At 43.7% G+C, this 6,719-nt stretch overlaps 1 long non-coding RNA gene across 1 annotated transcript; it reads right to left on the bottom strand.

Annotated features, from left to right (window-relative positions):
- Positions 1 to 3,481: 3,481 nt before the first annotated feature.
- LOC132656021 (uncharacterized) lies at positions 3,482 to 6,408 on the bottom strand. The gene is made up of 2 exons (XR_009593978.1): positions 6,303 to 6,408; positions 3,482 to 4,487 (listed from the first exon to the last, which is right to left on the bottom strand). It is a non-coding gene; the product is annotated as an uncharacterized LOC132656021 (long non-coding RNA).
- Between the last annotated feature and the right edge of the window lie 311 nt (positions 6,409 to 6,719).

Genomic DNA, 6,719 nt, shown 5'->3' with positions numbered 1-6,719 from the left:
TCCACAACTAAGAAAAGCTGCTGAGGCCAGGCATGTGTCAGGAATGTCCCTGCATGGAGGCCCAGAGAGGCCCTTGTGTGAAGCTGTGAAGGTGTAGCCTGGATTGCCTTGGAGACCCCAAGATGTTGGAGATGCCAGAGTTGTGGGATGCTTGCTGAGAAAAGCTGCTAATAGGGAGTAGAACCAGGTCAAGGGGAAGAGTGTATTGCAGTCAACAAAGCTGAAAGGAGTTGGAGATCTGAGGACATCAGACCATCAGACATGGAGAAGCAGAATTTGGAGTTAGCCCTGCTGGATTTTGGTCTTTCTTTGGTTCAATATTTTCTCACTCTGCTCCCTCTCCTCCCTTTTGGAATGGTAATGTAGATTCTGTGCCATTGTATGTTGGGAGTATGTGTTCATTCTGCCTTTTCATTTTAATTTTATAGGGGATTACAGTTAAGCAATTGTCATGAGTCTTAGAAGAGACTTTTAACTATTAAACAAATATGTTTCTGTTAAAGACTAAGGACTTTTGAGGTTAGACTAAATGCATTTCTGTATTATAATATGGCTATAAGCCTATGGAGGTACAGAGTGGAATGTGGTAGTTTAAAAGAAAATGACCCCATGGGCTCATAAGGAGTGGCACTATTAGGAAGTATGGCCTACTTGGAGTAGGTGTGCCTTTGTTGGAGGAAGTGTGTCACTGGAGGTAGGCTTTGAGGTTGCAAATGTTCAAGCCAGGCCTATTGTAACTTCTTGCTGCCTACTGAACTGGATGTGGAATTCTCAGTTCCTTCTCCAGACCATGTCTACCTATGCATACTATGCTTCCTGCCATGATGACATTGGACTAAACATCTGCACTGTAAACCAGCCCCCATTAAAAGTGTTCCATTATGAGTTGCTGTGGTCATGGTGTCTCTTCACAGCATTAGAAACCCTAACTAAGACAAATTGGGGGACCATGCAATTCTCAGTCTTAGTCACCACTAGATCTGTGTGCCACCACCAGGTAGACTGTGAAGGCCCATGGAGGGTGAGGCCACCTTTGTCTGCCCCTTTTCCTCCTTAACCCTGGAAGTCAGGGACACTGATGACATGGTTCTCTAGCCTATTCTGTGAGTGGTGCCCAGACTGACATATAAATGTAGTTGTTCCGTCTGCAAACTTTGCAAATTGGCTGCTGTTTGTCTGTTTGGTCAAGCCCTTGACTTTTACCCAGGCAGTCATGTGCTCCAAGCTTGTTTTTCCTTGCTGGGGAGGATTCAGCCTGGTTGCTGTAACATGGCTTGCTTAACTTCTCAATGAAGGACTTGTGGGGCATGTTTTTTGTTTTGTTTTCTTCTTTCTGTTACTTTTGGTGTGTACCTGTGTCTTGTTTCTGGTTCCTAAAGCTCAGGATCAGAGCTCTTGTCTACATGGAGGGTATTTGTGCAAATTAAAATGTGCAATTGTTCTGGAGTCTGTGCACAGGGGTGGGCTTGCTGAGTCATGAGAGAGTTTAAGAATCTGCAGAGCTCTTTTCCAGAGTAAGAGTGTGACTTCCTACAACCAGCAAGATATAAGCATCCTCCAGCACTTTGGAGGTCAGGTTTATAGGGGGTGGGATTTCCCCCATTTCTTTAACTTTTCATGTGTATGTATATTTTGTGTGTGTGTCTGCAAACATGTCCCAGCATGTGGGAGAAAAACACACATGTGGAGGCCAGAGGTTGATGTCAGGAATCTTTCGGAACATTTCTACCTTATTCAAGGGTCTCTCAATCGAACTCAGAGCTTACCAATATAGCTAGTGTTGATAGGCAGCTTGATCTGAGGATCCCCTGTCACCACCTTTCAAGGCTAAAATTACTGGTAAACCTTCAGATCCACTTGGAGTTTACATGGATTTGAGAGACCTGAACTCCAGTTCTCTTGCCTGCATGACAAAAGATCTAATTGCTGAGCTATCTCCACAGCCCAAATTTTTCCGTTTTGTTTTGTTTTGTTTTGTTTTGAGACAGGCCTTGGCTGTTCTGGAACTGGCTATATAGACCAGTCTAGCATCAAATTAGAGGTCCACCTGCCTCTGCCTCTCGAATGTTGGAAACAAAGTTGGGACCAAAGGCATGCCATCACACCCAGCCCAAGATTTTTTTTAATAGTAAAATACAAATAAATTTAACATCCATTTAGGTTTTTGTTTTGTTTTGTTTTTTGTTTATTTGTTTGTTTTTAAACCAGAGTTTCTCTGTGTGGCCTTGGCTGTTGTGAAACTCACTCTGAAAACCAGGCTGGCCTTGAACTTGGAAATCTACTTGCTTCTGCCTTCTAAGACCTGGGATTGAAGGTGTGTGCCAACACAGCCCGGCCTCTTTTTTTGTGTGAAGGCAGGAACTCATGCACTCCAACTAGCCTGAAACTCCTCTTGTAGCTGGGGATGTCCTTGAATTTCTGACTGCTGCACAGAATATGAGGTGCTGGGATGGAACCCAGGGCTTTGTGCATGCCAGACAAACTCTACTAACCAAGCCCTGTCCCAGCCACCATTTTAGCCACCTTGAAGTTTGTCCTTAAGCATCAACTCAGACCAAACTGAAGTGTGGTTCCAAACTGAAGGGCTGACCCAGGAACCACCAGCTTCCTCTTCTTCCCTCTAGGGCAAACCTTCTGTTTCTATGAATTGTCCCAGACTAGGTACTTCTTATAAGCATCGCTCACAGGATGAGCCCTTTTGTGTTTGGCTTAGTTCATGTAGTTTTGGTTCATCCCACCATCAGAATTGTAGTGCGATTCTGACCCTCTTTCCCTTTTTTAGCTTAATGATATCAGAGGTTCTAATTCACTCATCTGTGCATGGCCAGCCCAGCTATTGCTGCCCTTTGCTAACACAGGTTTCCAAGTATCTGCTTGACATTATCTCTAGATCTTTGCGGGGGCATCTTATTGTGGTTTCCGTTTCCTTTCTCTTCTAGCTGGTGGTCTACTTACTGCCAGCTATGTAGCCCCTTCTCTGCTTACGTTTTTAAACTGTAAATGCAATTAAAAACAAAACAGAAAAGCATTTTGCTGTGCTAGGAGTCACACCCAAGGTCTCTCACATGTTGGGCAAAGGCTCTGAGGCTGAGCTATATCACCTGCCCATTTGGATTTCCTTTTTGCTCGGTTGTTTGCTTGCTCACTTGTCTAGGCTTGTTATATTGTTGTCTCCTGGACAATTTCTAAACTCAAATGATTCTGGTGCCTCAGTCTCCCAGGTAGCAAAATTATAAAAATTAGTCTGGGGCAGGGGATGGGGCATATCTTTAATCCCAGCACTTGGGAGGCAGAGACAGGCCATCTTTGAGTTTGAGGCCAGCCTGTTCCACAGAGTGAGTTCCAGGACAGCCAGGGCTACACAGAGAAACCTTGTCTCGAAAAACCATAAAGAAAGAAAGAGGTACATTAAGATAGAGCTGGGTGTGGTAGTGTTGTGCCCGAATTGCGATACCCCAAAAGACCACCACCAGGAGCCGAGTCCGTTGCAAACCATATGAGGATCTTTTTATTACAAATTACAAGCTGCAGCTTGGGCTCCCCCCCACACACACACATTGCCAAAGCAGTGAGAGCCGAGAGCCCCGTGCTCAGGTTAGTTGGGTGATTTAAAGATTTTGGTCCCTCCCAGCATGCCCAAGGCAGGGGTGATTCCTGCCTGGCAAGCATCTATTGGTCAAAATGCTACATTTTGAATTGATTGGCTATAGGAAGGTCCCCAAACCATTAATGATCTGGTGTCCTTCCTTAGGGGGATGGGCCAGTTTCCTAGCAACTGTGTCTCTAGTGGGTGGGGAAAGAATGCAGTATGGCAGGTTCTTCCCCTCAGAGTATTACTGGACCTCACCCAGCTAGTTTAGGCCTTAAACTTTAATAATGGCTGATTTTTAATCTTTTGGTCTCTCATTTCCCCCCTTCCCATGATCATTTGAAGACCCAATCTTGGGTCTTCCAGATATGACCCCTTGTATCCTATAGATTTACCTTTTTACAATGGGATCTGAGTACCATTAGTGTATTGCTCCCAAACATTTTTTTTCATGAAAGACATCACACAGTTTAAAATACAAGGCCCAAAGATAAAAATCAAAATGGGGTCCCTTCAGGGTGGATATAGGGGTAGTAAGCCAAAGAGAACTATTATCCTTTTTCTCTAGTGTCTCTCTAGGCTTTTAGTCCAGTTGCTGCAATATTAGTTTCCATTTCAGCTAAGCAGATGCCCAAGATAATAGCTAATGCCAGAGAACCCCTTTTGACTTAGCATTTCAGCCTGCTAGGTGGGCTTTGAAGCTGAAAATCCATCTTCTGGAGCTTCTTCAGTGCTGACAATGGACCATTGGCATCAGGGGCTAGGGAGGCTGAAATGCCAGTCAAAGGCTGGGCAGTGGGGCAGTCACAAGCATCTGGTTAGTTGATCAACCCGAAGAGGTAGGGAGCAATGTCAGTTTCCAGGAAGTCCAGATTCAGCTTGCAGTCCATAGCTGATCCTGGAACAGAGTCAAACAGGTGAAAATCTGCTGAGACAAATTCAGACTAGAGACAGAAGTTAACATTTGTCTATTAAATGGGAAAAGTGAGGAATCCCAAGACCAGGGAAAAACTCATCTGGGATCCGTTTGAGCTATGCCAGATTCAGGTCTCATGACCTTTTGATTTCCTGAAACTCATGAAATTTTTGGTACACAAAGGAAATATATATTTTTTAAAAAACTCAAAAAAGTAACATCAGCAAATCTATTATAACAACATTCTGAGAGTAACAGGTAAAACTACATCCAATGGAATGAGCATAAGTTAGCTGTTTGTTTTGTAACCTTTTATAAACAACTTAAGTGCATCCATGGTCTGGAACTCTTAACACTTTTTTCTGTGGGCACAGCTGTAATCACCCATCAATGGAGCTTGGCCATTTTTCGTATACTCAGCATCTACTTTTAGTCCCCACTTCCATGTCACATTGGAAAGTTAGGCAGGAATACATAAACGGCTTTAGTGCTAAACCCTGGATGCTTGGATTTTCCTTAACAAAGCAACTAGAAGGAATATGTTTAAGATATTCCTGTGTCAAAGTCTACCCCAGAAATGACAGATATTAAGAATACCATAGTAAAAGCTATGACTTTTGGGTCAGATATACACATTAAACAAATGTTTTCAACATGACGAGAAGCACCTTTAAGTCTATCTCCAGAAGCTAACCAAAGGAAATTAAAACCTCAAGTCGGTGACTGAATAATAAGCAGTCAGTGCTCCATCAACTTATCAGAACTCTATTGATCAATACCAAAACTCTGAACTTCTGAAATTTTATAACATAAGCACAACAGTAGCAAAGAGGGGGGAGAGAAATCTACAGTATCTCCCATTTTTAATACACTTTAAATTATTTTTGTATCTTTATAACTTATAATTATATACCTTAAAGCATCTATTTAGACTCTTCAATCTTTTTTTGCATTTATTAACCCTGAAACATTTTCTCAGACCAAATAACAACACTCTCTAGATTTTTACAACCTAAACTCCTATATCCACAGACCCTACATAAGCTCCATATTTTTTTTTATCCATTTATATATCTTAAAACACAGGCAACTGACATGAATCCTGTGAGCAGGGCAAACCTGTCTTTTTTTCTAAATAAGAGATCTAGTACCTAGTAGTTCTAACTAGTTAATGAACTCATCAATGAGCTAACAGTGGATCTAATTGTCTGCTCTTTAGCTGCAAAGCTACCATTAGCTTAGCCTAGCTGTCAAAGTGATCAGAGACCTGAGAAGGATAAATTATAAGCTAAATAAATATACCAATCCATGTGCCAATCAAAATGACAAAGAGATGACTAGGTAGTCCATCAGTGTCCCTGGCTCCTGTGGTCTCATGACATCATGAGCAGAGGTGGTCCAGCTAGGCACAGAGAAATACACACAAGAAACATAGGAATCACCTTTATCTAGCCAAGGTGCTCAGGCTCAGATTCAAATTGTTGGGGGAGCAGAACAATCTGCTCCTTCCCACTTCAGAGAAGGGGCGGTTAGTGCATCCACAAAGACTGTCCCACGACCCCCAGCGTTAAAGGCATGGCTGCCCGCCTCAATGGGCCAATCCAGGTGAGTGGACCCAAACCACTCTTTTGATGCTCGCAAGCCATACTAGAAGCAAAGCTTCAGGGGAAACAGAAACCTGACGCTGCCCTTGGTCCGGCCCTGCCACTGCCAGAGTAACTAGCATTCAGAACAAACACGTAACAGAAACATGATGTCCTTACATACGTTTAAACAGAAAGACAAAACTTTACTTACTTCCTCCAGCACTTTCTTTTTTTACTCAGCATGCTAGACAGCCAGAAACACAAAACAACAGATTCTGCCAGTACTTCCTGTGTTTGTGGGAGCGACCCACTTTCTAGGCCTATCAAACAGATTTGGGACCCCGGGTCCCTCACAGTGCTATTGGGGAGCTCTGCCCCACTGGGATCGGGGACGTCTCCCGAGATCCCCGTGGCCTCGGTCTGCCGGCTCCGAAGCCGGTGTACAATGACACAGCCGATCCCTGGCACTCACTGTGTACTACCTTGAGATCTCAAAAATACACAGAATGACAGAACAGAGAAACAGAACTTGGCCAAGTCAAACGCGCTTACCCGGGCTTCCGATCCTCCGGCTCAGGAGTCCTGCGAGGTCTTGGGGACCCCAGAGAGCCCCCAAATTATGTTGTGC

The sequence above is a fragment of the Meriones unguiculatus genome, chromosome 8 (assembly GCF_030254825.1).
Source record: "Meriones unguiculatus strain TT.TT164.6M chromosome 8, Bangor_MerUng_6.1, whole genome shotgun sequence".
Lineage (NCBI taxonomy): Eukaryota > Metazoa > Chordata > Mammalia > Rodentia > Muridae > Meriones > Meriones unguiculatus.
The sequence above is the reverse complement of the archived record's forward strand: the minus strand, read 5'-3'. Positions and strand labels throughout refer to the sequence as shown.